This window comes from Coregonus clupeaformis, chromosome 37 (genome assembly GCF_020615455.1).
Source record: "Coregonus clupeaformis isolate EN_2021a chromosome 37, ASM2061545v1, whole genome shotgun sequence".
Classification (NCBI taxonomy): Eukaryota; Metazoa; Chordata; class Actinopteri; order Salmoniformes; family Salmonidae; genus Coregonus; species Coregonus clupeaformis.
This window is the reverse complement of record NC_059228.1, coordinates 22,307,191-22,326,119: the sequence shown is the minus strand read 5'-3', so window position 1 is coordinate 22,326,119 and position 18,929 is coordinate 22,307,191. Positions and strand designations below refer to the sequence as shown.

The following is an 18,929-nucleotide window of genomic DNA, read 5'->3' as shown; positions in this document are numbered from 1 at the left end:
ATCACATGCTCACTAGCACTCAGTGAGCACAGGGAGCAGCGACGACGTCATCACATAATCCAAAACATGGCAGACATTGGATGAATATAAAATGTTAGTATCTCTGTCTGTGAGTGATAGAAGAAAAAAACGTCATCCTCAGCGGCAATTATTTGAATAATTCAATGGATTTTCTTTGCACAAAGGTGATGACTAAAGTGTCCTATTAGGAATTTTCAAATCTGACTTCTCTATGTGGTCGTGTATGGAAATTGTCTTTCTGGGCCGGGCGTCAGTTATTAAACTGCATACCGAAGCAAAACTGTAGGACCAATCGAAACCGTGCTTCTAGACCGGAACCCTGGCCCCTTGGTTATGTCTTGAGAATCGCCCTATGAGAAGCCGCCTTAGCAAGCTAAAACTGACTTCCTGAGTTTCAAATGCGCCATTGAGTCTTCACATAGGAATGAATTGAATTACAACTAACTGTAAGTCGCTCTGGATAAGAGCGTCTGCTAAATGACTAAAATGTCAAATGTAAATGTAAATGTAATTGTGTGACGTCATCGATTGCTTTGTCCATTCATATACAGTCAACTTTAACCCCTATATTAATTGGCTGCCACTCCCCAAATATTATGTAAAAAAAAACAAAAAAACTTTTTCAATGTAAGACATTTACACTGTAAACTTAAACGACTAAAACCAGATACAGTATAAAGTATGTAGAAAAAATATAATGGAGCTATATATTTTTTAAGTAAGATCATCTTTGAGAATTAACAACCACTAGAATAAAAACTAGACAGTCAGGGAGAATCTAAAATGTTTAAAATGACCCAGATTGATTTTGTTATGTTTGAGCCACTCAGATAGCATAAGAACATGACATACGTGTATAATTGCAGGAAATTAGCTTTAAAACTGAAATTTTGTCTCTCAGACCCCTGGCAAAATGTGTAGAATTGCAGGAAACTAGCTTTAAAACAGACATTTTCTCTCCGCCCCATGGCAAAATGAGTAAAATTGCAGGAACTTAGCTTTAAAACGCCCACACCAGTAGAAATCCACTTTTTGAGTTGAAAGACGATGGCTTACCCATGATGTTGCACAACAATGTAAGTCAATAATAAGTCATTGTTTTAGTCAAAGTATGATAAATTTGGGCTTGAAGTGACAAATCCGATCGGGCCCACTTCGTGCAAATCCGTGCCAATGACGTAATAATTTTTTACCTACAGTCTGTTTTGTTTCAGGGCTGGGTTTTATTGGAATGTTATGGTGGAATTATTATAAAAGTTTGTTTTTGCACGACATGCGTTTATATTATATATATTCTTTTGGATTGATTATTGTAGTTAGGTAGTAAGTTGTGAAATATAACAGCTATGGCTGAGATCAAATTAGTTTGCTAGCTAGCTGTCACGCCCTGACTCTGGGGACTCGTATTTGTTGAGTCAGGGTGTGTATTTTCTGTGTGATTTTCTATGTTGTATTTTCTATGTTTGGATCTAGTATGTTCTAGATCTATGTTGGCCGGTGTGGTTCCCAATCAGAGGCAGCTGTCGCTCGTTGTCTCTGATTGGGGACCATACATAGGTAGCCTATTGGCACTAGTGGGTTGTGGGATCTTGTTCTGTGTGAGGTATGTTCTTTGTCTACCTTGGACTTCACGTTTCGTTTCATTTGTTGTTTTGTCATGGTGTTTATTCAATATAAATAAACATGAATGCATATCACGCTGCGCCTTGGTCTGACCCGTCTGTAAGCGAACGTGACAGAAGATCCCACCAAACGAGGACCAAGCAGCGTGTTCAGGAGCAAACGCCAGGAATTCAACAGGAGGTTACATTAGTAGATGTCCTCCTCGGTTGGGGGAGAATTACGGAGGAGGAGGCCGTCCGTTACCGGAAGGCGATGAAGGAGGATGCCCAGGTAGGAGAGGAGAAACGGCGCCAACAGTGCCGACGACGGAGACCCGAGAGGCAACCCCAAGAAAAATTTGGGAGGGGGCACACGGTGTGGACGACGAGGCAGCAGGAGGCCGTTAAAGGGCGGATCTGCAGGTTAGGAGAGGAGGCCACCATGTTACGGGGGCTATTGGTTCAGAGGGAGCAGGAGTTATCCGGTCAGAGGGAGGTGCTACAGGAGGCTATAAGGGAGAAGGAAAGAGTAGAGGCACGGCGAGAGGAGCTGGTTAGGCAGCAGAAGGAGCGGGGGTTAATAAAGGAACCCAGTCCCGCTCCTCGCACCAAGCAAGTGGTGCGTGTCGCCAGTCCGGTCCGGCCCGTTCCTGCTTCCTGCACTAAGCCAGTGGTGCGTGTTCCCAGTACAGCCCGACCCGTTCCTGCCCCTCGCACCAAGCCAGTGGTGCGCGTCGCCAGCCCGGTCCGGCCTGTTCCTGCCCCTCACACCAAGCCAGTGGTGCGCGTCGCCAGCCCGGTCCGGCCATTTTCTGCCCTTCGCACCAAGCCAGTGGTGCGTGTCGCCAGCCCGGCCCGACCCGTTCCTGCCCCTCGCACCAAGCCAGTGGTGCACGTCGCCAGCCCGGTCCGGCCTGTTCCTGCCCCTCACACCAAGCCAGTGGTGCGCGTCGCCAGCCCGGTCCGGCCAGTTCCTGCCCCTCGCACCAAGCAAGTGGTGCGTGTCGCCAGTCCGGTCCGGCCCGTTCCTGCTTCCTGCACTAAGCCAGTGGTGCGTGTTCCCAGTACAGCCCGACCCGTTCCTGCCCCTCGCACCAAGCCAGTCGTGCGCGTCGCCAGCCCGGTCCGGCCTGTTCCTGCCCCTCACACCAAGCCAGTGGTGCGCGTCGCCAGCCCGGTCCGGCCAGTTCCTGCCCCTCGCACCAAGCCAGTGGTGCGTGTCGCCAGCCCGGCCCGGCCTGTTCCTGTCCCTCGCACCAAGCCAGTGGTGCGCGTCGCCAGCCCGGCCCGGCCTGTTCCTGTCCCTCGCACCAAGCCAGTGGTGCGTGTCACCAGCCCGGCCCGGCCTGTTCCTGCCCCTCGCACCAAGTCAGTGGTGCGTGTGTTCAGTCCGGCACGGCCCGTGCCTGTTCCACCGGTGCCTGGTCCGGCACTGGTCAGCTGCTCCACTCCAGAGCCAGAGCAGTCCGCTCCACCGGTGCCCAGTTCAGCTCCGGTCAGCTGCTCCACTCCGGAGCCAGAGCAATCCGCTCACCGGGGTCCAGTCCAGCTCCGGTCAGCGGCTCCACTCCAGAGCCAGAGCAGTCCGCTCCACCGGTGCCCAGTTCAGCTCCGGTCAGCTGCTCCACTCCGGAGCCAGAGCAATCCGCTTCACCGGGGTCCAGTCCAGCTCCGGTCAGCAGCTCCACTCCAGAGCCAGAGCAGTCCGCTCCACCGGTGCCCAGTTCAGCTCCGGTCAGCTGCTCCACTCCGGAGCCAGAGCAATCCGCTTCCCCGGGGTCCAGTCCAGCTCCGGTCAGCGGCTCCACTCCGGAGCCAGAGCAGTCCGCTCCACCGGTGCCTAGTCCAGCTCCGGTCAGCGGCTCCAGTCCGGAGCCTGTGCAGTCCGCTCCACCGGTGCCCGGTCCAGTTCCGGTCAGCGGCTCCAGTCCAGACCCAGACGTCAGCCTCTCTCCAGGTTCGGGGTCTGTACATACAGTGGGGAAAATTACAGGCCTCTCTCATCTTTTTAAGTGGGAGAACTTGCACAATTGGTGGCTGACTAAATACTTTTTTTCCCCACTGTATGTACATGTGGGTAGAGTTAATGTGACTATGCATAAATAATTAACAGAGTAGCAGTAGTGTAAAAAGATGGGGTGAGGGGTGGGGGTGAGGGGGCAGTGCAAATAGTCTGGGTAGCCATGATTAGCTGTTCAGGAGTCTTATGGCTTGGGGGTAGAAGCTGTTGAGAAGTCTTTTGGACCTAGACTTGGCACTCCGGTACCGCTTGCCGTGTGGTAGCAGAGAGAACAGTCTATGACTAGGGTGGCTGGAGTCTTTGACAATTTTGAGGGCCTTCCTCTGACACCGCCTGGTATAGAGGTCCTGGATGGCAGGAAGCTTGGCCCCAGTGACGTACTGGGTTGTACGCACTACCCTCTGTAGTGCCTTGCGGTCGGAGGCTAAGCAGTTGCCATACCAGGCAGTGATGCAACCAGTCAGGATGCTCTCGATGGTGCAGCTGTATAATTTTTTGAGGATCTGAGGACCCATGCCAAATCTTTTCAGTCTCCTGAGGGGGAATAGGCTTTGTCGTGCCCTCTTCACAACTGTCTTGGTGTGTTTTGACCATGATAGTTCGTTGGGTATCCACCACCACTGTCTTCAGTTTCCCCGCTTGACCGCTCCACCCACTTCCTTAGTTTATGATAGTGGCGCAATCTGACTTCTATTCAGTTTGGAAACAATGGTGGTGTGACCAATCAAGCTTTGTCATGCACAAATAACAGCCCTGTCCTGTAAAAAATTATAATGTTCAGTTTGAACTTTGTTCCATCCTGGCTCACCCTGGCTTGACCTGGAGATGGATTGTGGACAACATGGCAGGCCCACAATCAATCTCTCAAACATACCCAAGCCTAACCCATCTGTCCCAGCCCGTCACGCTATAATTTAATCAGGAAGACGCTCAAGGAGAGACAAAGGGTTCAGCCTGGTTTCAGTCACTGATAAGATAATACAACCGAAGACAGGTCAGAAGACCAGAGAACAAACACATAAACCCAGTGAGAGAAACCAATTACGTTCTTGCCTATTCAACAGAGATGTATCAATGTTTAACCCTGGCTCTGTGTTTGTTGATTAACCATGTCTATCCCATAGTCCACTGAAAAATCGTCATCATATGGTTAAAATCTAACAGAGCCATTTCCTGGCTCTGTTTCACAATTCCCTGAGCTATTTCCTTGCTGTTTCAGGCCTCATCTTGTCATTTTGTGATTAACTATTTAACCATACATTGTTAGCTTGTCATGATGTAATTAATTATGCTTACTATGCTTAAAAGGAAAATCCCCATCATATGTTTCAAATGTAAATAATAATAATAATAATATGCCATTTAGCAGACGCTTTTATCCAAAGCGACTTACAGTCATAACAGCCCTGTGTTTAAAACCAAGATGAACAGAATGCTGTAATCTGAAATACCTCAGGAAAATAAAATGTTATCTTTCAAAAAATGATTGTATATGCATTTTGATTTCAAATGATTCAAGTACATGATTTGTTAGTAGTTGACATATGAGCTGTCCCACAATAGCTTGTAGTCTCACATCTTCTCCTGCCAGGAGGTGTAGAAGGCAGAGTATGTGAGTGGGGCGAGAGCAGAGAGAGGACTGGAGCACGGAGCGAGTTTCCCAAAGGTTGGAGTGTCGGCCTTCTTCGCTCTAGTACCACTGCAGTAGCGCTCACTTCACTTCACCAGCTCAGGGCATACCCGGCCCAGCATGCATTTGTAGGCTACTTATGTGCTGCTATAACCCCTTGCTTTAGCTACTGTCATGGAGTTTGCTAAATATTTTAATAAAGAAACTACTAAGATGAGGAGGACCAAGAGCAAGAGAGGGAATGTGGTGATGTAGTGTCCACAACTAAATAATCATTATGGAATCTGAAAAGGTGGTCCTGTGTAGCTCAGTTGGTAGAGCATGGCGCTTGCAACGCCAGGGTTGTGGGTTTGATTCCCACGGAAAAAAAACAAAACAGAAAAACCTTATTTACATAAGTATTCAGACCTTTTGCTATGAGACTCAAAATGAGCTCAGGTGCATCCTGTTTCCATTGATCATCCTTGAGATGTTTTTTATTTTTTTTATTTTTTTGGGGGGTGTAGATCAGCTTAATATTACATTTACATTTACATTTACGTCATTTAGCAGACGCTCTTATCCAGAGCGACTTACAAATTGGTGCATTCACCTTATAGCCAGTGGGATAACCACTTTATAATATATATATATTTTTTTTTTTTCTTTCTTTGGGTTGGGGTAAGGGGGGGTAGAAGGATTGCTTTATCCTATCCCAGGTATTCCTTAAAGAGGTGGGGTTTCAAGTGTCTCCGGAAGGTGGTGAGTGACTCCGCTGTCCTGGCGTCGTGAGGGAGCTTGTTCCACCATTGGGGTGCCAGAGCAGCGAACAGTTTTGATTGGGCTGAGCGGGAACTGTGCTTCCGCAGAGGTAGGGGGGCCAGCAGGCCAGAGGTGGATGAACGCAATGCCCTCGTTTGGGTGTAGGGACTGATCAGAGCCTGAAGGTACGGAGGTGCAGTTCTCCTCACAGCTCCGTAGGCAAGCACCATGGTCTTGTAGCAGATGCGAGCTTCAACTGGAAGCCAGTGGAGTGTGCGGAGGAGCGGGGTGACGTGAGAGAACTTGGGAAGGATGAACACCAGACGGGCTGCGGCATTCTGGATGAGTTGTAGGGGTTTAATGGCACAGGCAGGGAGCCCAGCCAACAGCGAGTTGCAGTAATCCAGACGGGAGATGACAAGTGCCTGGATTAGGACCTGTGCCGCTTCCTGTATAAGGCAGGGTTGTACTCTTCGAATGTTGTAGAGCATGAACCTACGGGATCGGGTCACCGCCTTGATGTTAGAGGAGAACGACAGGGTGTTGTCCAGGATCACGCCAAGGCTCTTCGCACTCTGGGAGGAGAGAAAAGAAAGAAGGGATACTGGTCTGTAGTTGTTGACATCGGAGGGATCGAGTGTATTTTTTTTAGAAAGGGTGCAACTCTCGCTCTCTTGAAGACGGAAGGGACATAGCCAGCGGTCAAGGATGAGTTGATGAGCGAGGTGAGGTAAGGGAGAAGGTCACCGGTGATGGTCTGGAGAAGAGAGGAGGGGATAGGGTCAAGCGGGCAGGTTGTTGGGCGGCCGGCCGTCTCAAGTCGCAAGATTTCATCTGGAGAGAGAGGGGAGAAATAAGTCAAAGCATAGGGTAGGGCAGTGTGAGCAGGACCAGCAGTGTCATTTGACTTAACAAACGAGGATCGGATGTCGTCAACCTTCTTTTCAAAATGGTTGACGAAGTCATCCACAGAGAGGGAGGAGGGGGGGGGGGAGGGGGAGGAGTATTCAACAGGGAGGAGAAGGTGGCAAAGAGCTTCCAAGGGTTAGAGGCAGATGCTTGGAATTTAGAGTGGTAGAAAGTGGCTTTAGCAGCAAAAACAGAGGAAGAAAATGTAGAGAGGAGGGAGTGAAAAGATGCCAGTTCCGCAGGGAGTCTAGTATTCCTCCATTTCCGCTCGGCTGCCCGGAGCCCTGTTCTGTGAGCTCGCAATGAGTCGTCAAGCCACGGAGCAGGAGGGGAGGACCGAGCCGGCCGGGAGGATAGGGGACATAGAGAGTCAAAGGATGCAGAAAGGGAGGAGAGGAGGGTTGAGTAGGCAGAATCAGGAGATTGGAGGGAGAAGGATTGAGCAGAGGGAAGAGATGATAGGATGGAAGAGGAGAGAGTAGCGGGAGAGAGAGAGCGAAGGTTGCGACGGTGCATTACCATCTGAGTAGGGGCAGAGTGAGTAGTGTTGGAGGAGAGCGAGAGAGAAAAGGATACAAAGTAGTGGTCGGAGACATGGAGGGGAGTTGCAGTGAGATTAGTAGAAGAACAGCATCTAGTGAAGATGAGGTCAAGTGTATTGCCTGCCTTGTGAGTAGGGGGGGACGGTGAGAGGGTGAGGTCAAAAGAGGAGAGGAGTGGAAAGAAGGAGGCAGAGAGAAATGAGTCAAAGGTAGACGTAGGGAGGTTAAAGTCACCCAGAACTGTGAGGGGTGAGCCATCCTCAGGAAAGGAACTGATCAAGGCATCAAGCTCATTGATGAACTCTCCAAGGGAACCTGCAGGGCGATAAATGACAAGGATGTTAAACTTGAATGGGCTAGTGACTGTGACAGCATGGAATTCAAATGAGGAGATAGACAGATGGGTCAGGGGAAAAAGAGGGAATGTCCACTTGGGAGAGATGAGGATTCCCGTGCCACCACCCCGCTGACTAGATGCTCTCGGGGTATGCGAGAACACATGGTCAGACGAGGAGGGAGCAGTAGGAGTAGCAGTGTTTTCAGTGGTAATCCATGTTTCCGTCAGCGCCAAGAAGTCGAGGGACTGGAGGGTAGCATAGGCTGTGATGAACTCTGCCTTGTTGGCCGCAGAACGGCAGTTCCAGAGGCTGCCGGAGACCTGGAACTCCACGTGGGTCGTGCGTGCAGGGACCACCAGGTTAGAGAGGCAGCAGCCACGCGGTGTGAGGCGTTTGTATAGCCTGTGCGGAGAGGAGAGAACAGGGATAGACAGAGGCATAGTTGACAGGCTACAGAAAATGGCTACAATAATGCAAAGGAGATCGGAATTAAATGAACTAAACATCTGGGAAAGCGAGAGAGTGGGACCTCCCTCACTTACGTTTCACTGAAACACCCAAATATAACTCTCCCAACTTCCACCTCAGAAACTATAATTGTTGTAAACTACAGCGGTTCAATGTTTTCTAGGAATAGACTAACTTAGTTTATTCAGCTAGCTAACTTGGTACAGTATTCTTCCGTGAAAATCGTCCAGGGCACCTAGTCCTATGACGCCATAGCCAACTAGCATGCCAGGCTCCAACAACACGGTTTAGCACCAATACTCGGCCACAACAAACCACCAGTGTGTTAACACGCCAAGCAGATCATACGTGTACGTGTCTAACGTTGTGGGTTAGACCCGACAGCTTGAGCGAGTCCGTCGTCAACTTATTCAGCCAGTTAGTTAGCTAGAATAGTTAGCATACTAGCTAGCCATTGCTCTCTGTCAACGAACCAACCCCTCCTCCCACGGCACGAACACACAGAGAGAGCCAAGCTAACGTTAACTAGTCACCCATGTCCCGAATTCCCTTGAACGACTCTGGCTACCAGTATGTAAAAACAAAACACAAATGTAGGTTTTAACTTACCCCTAGCAGCTACTGTTACCTAGCCAAGTGCAAAGCTAGCCACTGAATTGACTCAGCCAGTTCGCGTCTGTTCGCTAGGTCGTTCCAGCTATTGTTTAGTTAGCTTTCCAGGTAGCAACAAGCTAGCTACATTTCGAGCACAGTAGCTACTTACTACCTAACGTTAACGCTTCAGACAATGAGGTTAGAAAAACAGCTGAATGGTAGGCATTATTGTATGTAATTATTGTAGGCAGCTAGCTGGCGTAATTACAGGTACTCTCAGGCGTGAAACAACTATCCACGGTTGCTAATAGTTACCAGTAGCTACCCGCTAGCTAGTCCAGGTAGTGGGTTAGCTAGCTTCGTGCTTCACCGGGCTCAGCTGAATACAATACTTACCTACAATAATTACATACAACAACCCACGATAACTACCTACAATACCTAACTACAATCTAAATACATAGTTTAAGCTTTACTCGACACCATATAAGCCATATAAGCCAAGCTTACCTCCCGCCAGAGAGAGACACAACCTCACCCACGACGACCACAGCATATTGCAGATAGATTGTAACTTCCATCAATGTAATTGTCTGCATCACTTCCAATCCCCCATGTTTTTTATATACACTGCTCAAAAAAATAAAGGGAACACTAAAATAACACATCCTAGATCTGAATGAATGAAATAATCTTATTAAATACTTTTTTCTTTACATAGTTGAATGTGCTGACAACAAAATCACACAAAAATGATCAATGGAAATCAAATGTATCAACCCATGGAGGTCTGGATTTGGAGTCACCCTCAAAATTAAAGTGGAAAACCACACTACAGGCTGATCCAACTTTGATGTAATGTCCTTAAAACAAGTCAAAATGAGGCTCAGTAGTGTGTGTGGCCTCCACGTGCCTGTATGACCTCCCTACAACGCCTGGGCATGCTCCTGATGAGGTGGCGGATGGTCTCCTGAGGGATCTCCTCCCAGACCTGGACTAAAGCATCCGCCAACTCCTGGACAGTCTGTGGTACAACGTGGCGTTGGTGGATGGAGCGAGACATGATGTCCCAGATGTGCTCAATTGGATTCAGGTCTGGGGAACGGGCGGGCCAGTCCATAGCATCAATGCCTTCCTCTTGCAGGAAGTGCTGACACACTCCAGCCACATGAGGTCTAGCATTGTCTTGCATTAGGAGGAACCCAGGGCCAACCGCACCAGCATATGGTCTCACAAGGGGTCTGAGGATCTCATCTCGGTACCTAATGGCAGTCAGGCTACCTCTGGCGAGCACATGGAGGGCTGTGCGGCCCCCCAAAGAAATGCCACCCCACACCATGACTGACCCACCGCCAAACCGGTCATGCTGGAGGATGTTGCAGGCAGCAGAACGTTCTCCACGGCATCTCCAGACTCTGTCACGTCTGTCACATGTGCTCAGTGTGAACCTGTTTTCATCTGTGAAGAGCACAGGGCGCCAGTGGCGAATTTGCCAATCTTGGTGTTCTCTGGCAAATGCCAAACGTCCTGCACGGTGTTGGGCTGTAAGCACAACCCCCACCTGTGGACGCCGGGCCCTCATACCACCCTCATGGAGTCTGTTTCTGACCGTTTGAGCAGACACATGCACATTTGTGGCCTGCTGGAGGTCATTTTGCAGGGCTCTGGCAGTGCTCCTCCTGCTCCTCCTCGCACAAAGGCGGAGGTAGCGGTCCTGCTGCTGGGTTGTTGCCCTCCTACGGCCTCCTCCACGTCTCCTGATGTACTGGCCTGTCTCCTGGTAGCGCCTCCATGCTCTGGACACTACGCTGACAGACACAGCAAACCTTCTTGCCACAGCTCGCATTGATGTGCCATCCTGGATGAGCTGCACTACCTGAGCCACTTGTGTGGGTTGTAGACTCCGTCTCATGCTACCACTAGAGTGAAAGCACCGCCAGCATTCAAAAGTGACCAAAACATCAGCCAGGAAGCATAGGAACTGAGAAGTGGTCTGTGGTCACCACCTGCAAAACCAGTCCTTTATTGGGGGTGTCTTGCTAATTGCCTATAATTTCCACCTGTTGTCTATTCCATTTGCACAACAGCATGTGAAATGTATTGTCAATCAGTGTTGCTTCCTAAGTGGACAGTTTGATTTCACAGAAGTGTGATTGACTTGGAGTTACATTGTGTTGTTTAAGTGTTCCCTTTATTTTTTTGAGCAGTGTATATACTCCCCTTTATTACTTTTCAAACCCGCCATCCTTTCCCTACTTGGGGTAAATTAGTGAACAACAATGCTTAGGCCTCTACTTCCAGCTTATACTTACTATCTACATTTTATGGACACAGTCAATTTTACAATAATTCTATTTTATTTGTTTTTGCTCCTGAACTTCTTCTACTCTCAACCTCTCCGATCATTTTCATGATGTCCATCCGGTTTGCTTCTATATGCCATATCTTTCTAACTGTGCTCTTTCCCAAAAGCTCCCAACATACAACCTATATACTTTTTATGGACACAGTATGCTTACATTATTAGTTATCTTGTTATTATTTGTTGTTATTTGTTATTAGTCCCATCCTTCAACACCATTCAACACCTCCTATCTATCTCTTAACACCATCCATATAGGATTTCTATTTTCCATATATATTTCAACTGTACTGTGATGTTTTACAAATGTTCTGAACCTTTCTATTCTCATTGCTTCTACAGATTGTGAATTAAAAATAAACATTTTTGCTAAAAGTATTATTATATTATTGATTGATTGACTATGACTTTTCAGATCACCCAGTAATGCTATCTGCAAGGTTAGCTCCAGGTAAATATTGCAATCCTTTAGCCATTCCTGGACCTGTGTCTAAAAACAAGCTACAAATGGACAGAACCAAAACAAATGATTTATGATTCTGTCTCTTCACAGCAAAATCTGCAGAGCTGGGAAGATTGTATCCCCCATATAAATAACATTCTATTGGTAGCAAGAATTGTATATAATAATTTCAATTGAAAGATTCAAATTTTTGAATCCGGTGTCGTTTTGCGTGTCAGTTCATAAACACTATGCCATGGGATCAGTACGTCAAAAATCTCTTCCCAACTATTTTGCAAACTATATGGGACGGCTGTCAATCCTTTGGTCCTTAAATGAAACCGATATACTTTTTTATTTATCACAGTTTTCCTTAACCAATTATGTTCTTTAATGCAAGGCCGACAGACAAGTTCCTTACTTTCTCCCCCTTCCACTTTCCTCTTCCATTTTTGCGGTAAGGCTGCAATTATTTGGTTGTAATTTTGGGTAGAGCAGACATTTCCACATGTTTTTGTTAGCTGCATGTGCGACATAACTCCACCAGTCCTACCGATGATATCATTTACGAAGATAATACCTTTTTTAAACATTTTGTCAAAAAATAAAGTTTTTTTGTCAATTAGTATATTTAAATGTAACCACAATATTTGTTGCATCCTTAAGATGTTTCTACAACATGAGTCCACCTGTGATAAATTCAACTGATCGTACATAATTTGGAAAGGCACACACCTGCACTGTAATCCCAAACAGTTGTACTAGCTCATAAGTAATAAGGTCATAACAGTCAAATGTCGTTATGCAGTTGACCAAACTATAAAGTGTTGAGCTCTGTTGAGATTTATGCCACTTTAATTGAAGAGGGCTCAATATTTTATAGGTAATTTGTGTGGAACGCTCATAAAGTTTAGGTAGTGTCATGACGTTATCGACGTCATGACGTTCTGGTGGGTGGGTCATCTCTCCCTCAGGAAAGCTGAGTCAGCCATCTTGAATTTGCCTTGATGCGGGGATGTTTGGGCCGCCCGTGTGGATGTGGAACACAGTTTAATTTGTTTTAATTTGTTTGCAATGCGCACTTTTATGCTGCCCGCTTGAAACCACCACCACCTCCGTTTTTATCATTAGTCTTATTGCCCTCGTTTTCTTAAGCGCCATCTTATCATCACCTCTGATTTGGTAAGTAACTCTAATGTTGTTTTTGTTGTTTTTAAAAAAATTGAATTTCGATAGTCTTAAATGTGGAACTGGGAATAGATTTGTACAATGTGCACAGTGAATATTTGTTGTAAATAGTTTAAAAATCCAAGTAATTGTAACTTTAGAAGTTGTTAAATATGTGACAAATACGTTACGTTACTTCATCTTACAACGGTGTAACGTTATCAGCGGGTTTCCTGGATGAACTACATTTCCCATAATGCATGTTTGCCCGGGACATTGACGGTGGAGGAAGGTCCATGAGTTTTCGCTGTTCGCCGGTAATGCAAGTGCGTACTGTGAGTATACTTATTTCAATAAGTGTCTGCCTTACACAGTAAATATTTTACGTTATCGAGCTGTGTGTACGTGTGTGCTAGCGTGAAACGAACAATGCTAAACAACATAATGTGAGTGTGTTATCATGATGCTAACCAGGCCTGTGTTTGTATTTCTTCATAGGCTCAAGTGTGTGGTTGTGAGATCATCTCGAAATCCTTTTAACAGTTCAGGTAGGATGTATTATGAAATAGTGTTACTAATGTAATACATTGCTAAAACCAAGTATAGAGTTTATTTGTTATAATTCATTGGTATTAGATTTAAAAGGTGATCGAATAGCTCCTGATTTGTAATGTCATTAATGCATTTCTTTTGAAGCAATGTTTTAAAAAAATGTACAAGTGAATAGGTTGGTTTACTTTTAAGTTTAAATTTCCCACGTATCTCGTTAAAGTTTTGACCAATGAGCTAACTTGTTAAGTTGTGGCCAATGGGAGAGTGGACTGGTTGCTGGGAAAGAAAAGAGAGGGAAAAGTTGAAAGAAGGGAGAGGAGAGACGTTAGTGGGGTTGGTGAAGGAAAAACGACCAAAGGAAACGATAAAGAGAGAACAAAACCATACCTACAGAGTTTTTTTAAGGGAAATCCTGATTTTATTTCTATAAGAGAGTGTTTATTATTTAGTTAAGAAAGACCAAGTGGAGACTGAAGCTGCCGTCGCATTGTGGAGACATTCGACATCCTAGAGGTTAGCCTAGCATCGTGCAAGACTTGGAGAGAATTGCTTGTGACGATCAGTTCGGGTTTCCAACGGATGTCTGTTGCTGCTACCGAGTACTGGCTGCATTGATAGCTGTGTTCGCTGTGGATCTTGTGAGGACACCTGCACGGAACTACTATATTTTGCTGAGGCATTATCTACAAGTAGTGAGTAACTACAAATGTGGGGTGGACTTCAGGACTTTATGTATGTCGTCATTTTTTTTATGAGCTCCAACGCGCGCCCAGGGTTTAAGCAAGCTTGCAAATAATTTGGACATGTGTTGTGGAAAAATCATTGGGGTTTATAATTTTTATTTCTTTTGATGTGATACATTGAACATTTGATTAATATAGATCTTGAACCTTATGTCTGTTGTATTGGTGGAGTCATTTACTGTTTCAGTTTCATTTAATGCATGGGAAAGCATATCCTTATAACAATAACAAAGTCTATAATCATTCTATCTGAAGTTAATACCCTATTTGTCATTCACCCTAGCAAGTTTACAATAGGGATTCTTATTGGATTCTTATATATATGTCCTTCTCACCTAATATCCCATGCTGTTCAGATATTCTAAATAAGGTAATATCGTGAGAGTCAAATTCGAGCCTGGTGAGAGGGTTACACTAATAATTGGTTTTATTTTATGTGTTTCCACAGTCATTCTTTTGCTATTTCTCTAAATGTTTTTATCTCAACTGTGGGGTCAACAGTTGATCACTTGAACCCTTTATTAATACTTTGTTAAATACAAAGAACAACAACAGAAATAGCAGATCTATAAGCACACAACTTTGATGCTTTGCTTGTTAATAACTAACTTGCTTATCTTTTAACATTTTCATTTTTACTATAATTAGTGTACAATGAATGTTTTTGATATTTGTGTAATTATTATTGTAATGGATATTTTTTGTCCATGTAGGAACAACGTGATGTAAATATGAGACGGGCCCTCGTCCTTCGTGCACTTCCTGTGTACCTGCGTGAAGATGCCTCCAAGTTTTTAAGTGTACTGGCCTCACTATCAATCCCTTTGCTTAGCTATTCAGTCAGCTTAAACATGACATCACTCAAAGAACTCTAGGAGAACCAGAGGGGCATTCCAGAAAGCAGGTTATGTGAAAACCATCAGTATAGCCAATTGTATTTTTTCCAACAACGTAATTTCAAAGTCTGTGTTTCTAGTTTGTCGCCGCATTGAGTATGAGATAAAATGTTTTTATATTTCATTTTCAGCCGATTTAAATAAAACAAAATAGCCTAAAATAAAACATTGAACAACATTCAACCACTTCCTTAAAGGCTAATATAAAATAAAGTGATGTTAAATTCAAAATGAAAAGACGACTGCATCTGAAACTCTGTCAGTGATTTATATAACAGCCGCAGCCAGAAAATGTCTGCTTCCTGTTTTCTCCCGTTGCCATGGTGAATAACCGTATCGGAGCTCCATTGATGATGGCTTTTTACTAGTCGTCAGGCACAAGCTCAACTCCGAGTTAACGTACTCTGAGTCAACTTACCTAACTTAGATCAGCTGTTCTGTAACTGAAAACTCAGTTTCACTTCACAGGGTAAGTCAACTCTGAGTTCAGGGTTAGGCTCAGTTTGTTGAACCTCCTTTCTGGAATAGCCCCCAGGACCTGTTTATGAAGTTTCCTTGAGTTGTTATTCTGCAAACTGACATGTAGAAATTACAAAAATGAAAAGGTAAGTATAAAGAATTCCACTAAACAAAAATTATGCTTACAGGTAGGTGTGAAACTAACATAAAATAATAAGCATGTGTAAAGAAAATAGTTTAAACATGTAGCTTAGTTGCAGTCTAAGTGCAAAGTGATCGTAATGTCTAGACATCATTAGCATGATTTGTATCCTTGAGGGGCTGAACTCATTTTTGTATTATTTGTGTTTTATAGTCAGCAGATGGTCCAGACCTCACTGACACTCCGGTGGCTCTCCTGACAGTTGTCACTGATGATACTACTGATGCGGCCCTCTTCAGCCCTGAGAGCATCTGTATTGTCGTGGAAGATGAAATACTTGTGAGTGGTCCCACAAACCTGGCTGACTCATTTCTCCTGCTCTTTGGGTATGTCTATGCACTAGACCTACAGTACCCAAAGAATCTCGAGCTTACATTCACATTTATCCAAAAAGTTGTGATGTGTCTTGAGGACAACAAACCACTGAAAGGGCGTCTACTGACACTGAAGAATGATTTGTTCAATGAGTGAATCACTCAGAATGGACTATTTGTTGAGCTGAGTATTGAGGATGTTTTTTGTTTTTTTCCCCTCTTTACAAATGTAATAATTTGCCTCTTCTACCTCATGTTTAATATGTTACACTGTTTGCCTCTTCTACCTCAGATTTAATACATTGATTGTTAATAGATAAATATCACAACATTGACGTATTGCCAAGCCCAAGTTTTTGTACTGTACTTGTGGGAAACGACTGTTGAATTCATGCACTATACATGTTTAATGTTGTGTGACCTAATGCTTACCTTGATGTTGCCAGTTGAAGTATGGCACAGTAGAAACCAGTACTTTTATTTGAATGTTTTATTTTAAAAAAGTGAGTTGCAGCCTTCAAGGTACAGTAAGTGCCAAAACGTTTTAAATGGCTCCATATTCTAATAGTTGTCATTGCTGTTGAGGATGGATTATAATTAGAATCTTATTGAATTTTATCATGAAGCCTTTGTGAGTTTTTATCATAATGTTTACTGAATAATGTGATATGGAGACCCAAAATACTGAATCTACCCTCTGTAGCAATGACCACTATCAGAATATGGAACTATTAACACTTAATGTACTTTAAAACACATTTTGTTTTTATGGAGTCATTTCCTTTTCCTTTTTTGTTTTAATTTATGACAAGCACTTTGTTTTGACTGAGCTCCTTTTGATTCGTGCCTTTTTAAAAGCACATTGTGTTGAATAAAAAAAAAGTTAAATTGTCACTGTGGTGTCACTTTCATGTTTTCTAACATTATTCGCTGATTATAATTGTGTAATGGACCGACATCAGTATTTCAGTCTAGAATTAATATTGATTGCATGTCCCACATTATGAGTTGAAGAATATTGAAAATTTTGAGTGTATTTCCCACATTTATGAGTTGAAGAATATTGAAAGTTTTGAGTGTATTTCCCACATTATATGAGTTGAAAAATATTGAAAATTTTGAGTGTATTTCCCACATTATATGAGTTGAAAAATATTGAAAATTTTGAGTGAATTACTCCCTAATTATAAGTTGAGGAATATCAATATTTATAAGAAAACATTGAGATAATTTAAGGCAACTGTAAATGTAATTTTTATTTTATGTAAACTTAAAACATTTAAAAACATCACTAAAATATTTTTGTGTAATCTGTTACAAAATAATTTTTGAGTTATGTGAACTTATTAGGGTTTACAGTGTGTCTATATAAGGTCCCACAGTTGACAGCGCATGTCAGAGAAAAAACCAAGCCATGAGGTCGAAGGAATTGTCCGTTGAGCTCCGAGACAGGATTGTGTCGAGGTACAGATCTGGGGAAGGGTACCATAAATGTCTGCAGCATTGAAGGTCCCCAAGAACACAGTGGCCTCCATCATTCTTAAATGGAAGAAGTTTGGAACCACCAAGACTCTTCCTCTCCGTTTTGTTCCGGAACCTATTTGTCCGGATCCTGTACCTCTCGTGGCATGAAAGATATTTAACTTTTTTCAATGTCAAAATTATAATAAAAGCGATCAAAGTTCATTCGAGTTGCCTCTTCGTTAATTCTCCTGCCCCCACAAAAAAACGTTATGTGTAAAAGTAGATTTTCAGCCCAGGCCTAATATTCTAAGAGTTGATTCGGTTTGGTCTGGCCCGGGTTTATGGTTTGCGCAACATTGTACCTTATGTTTGAGACCAACGCTTGGCCGTGGCTGTGTGAGAAGCACGCCAGTATCTCTCACATAACTAGAATGAGATTAACTTTCTATGATCTCTCTCCCTCTCTGCTCTGATAGACATGAGCCTGCAACTCTCATCTCTCCCGCATTGCACTTCATCATTTATTTCCTTATAGAATCATAGCTGCGCAAAGGGTTCTGAAGGAACTTTAGCACCCCTGATAAATTGAAATACATTTGCCAAAGTTGTAGAATTACTGTTGTCTGTTAATGAAATCATTCAGAATAGCCTACTACACCACGAGAAAGCCTATAATTTAGCCACAGAGGATCAATAGCTTCTTTTTTTTTAAATAGCCTAGTTGTGGATTGTAGCCCAATAACAAGGAATAGCCTACAGTCGGGAACTCGCCGCAAATCTGTCGGTGAAAAAACATGCAGACAAAACATGCCTTTCGCAATATTTCAAATACAATCGATGGAAAACACAGGTTGGAATGCAAATGGCTCCTGCTGAAAAGCGAATACTCTATGCTGTAGGCTACCAAAATATTTGATCAACTTCCAAATATTGTTTAACAAAAGAGAGAGAGAGAGGCTTTTGGCACGAGCGCATCGGCCATCACCAGCGAGTGAGCTGCGCATCATTGGGTGAGTCAGTGAAACTGAAAAGCATTTTTAGGACTATAACTTCCTCCTCACATTGTAGCCTACAATATGTGTCTCCACACGCCTAGGCATAGGCTATTGATGGATTCAAGACAAGGTCATTTTCATTGATCTCAGATTCTCAGTTTGTCAGTGTCAAAGTAGCCTGTCATTTCGATAATTTGTGCTGTATAAAAAAAAGATTCTGCCAAAGTCTCCAGTCATGTAAAATGACGTAGAATTGCACGAAATGCGTTTATAAAAGGCCACATTTTCCACATACTCTAGGCTTCTAAAAATGTTCCCCATGTGTGCAACTTCTGTAAGTGCCTCTACTCTACTCAATCAATCAATCAATTTTATTTTATATAGCCCTTCTTACATCAGCTAATATCTCGAAGTGCTGTACAGAAACCCAGCCTAAAACCCCAAACAGCTAGTAATGCAGGTGTAGAAG

The 18,929-nt window shown here is 44.1% G+C and overlaps 1 long non-coding RNA gene across 2 annotated transcripts; it reads left to right on the top strand.

The window, feature by feature from the left end:
• Positions 1-12,583: 12,583 nt before the first annotated feature.
• Positions 12,584-15,634, top strand: LOC121553604. Of its 2 annotated transcripts, XR_005997548.2 has the most exons (4): positions 12,584-12,850; positions 13,061-13,170; positions 13,334-13,383; positions 14,844-15,634. It is a non-coding gene; the product is annotated as an uncharacterized LOC121553604 (long non-coding RNA). The 2 variants fall into 2 exon arrangements; XR_005997549.1 differs by lacking the exon at positions 14,844-15,634 and having other exon boundaries at positions 13,334-13,436.
• The last annotated feature ends 3,295 nt before the right edge of the window (positions 15,635-18,929 follow it).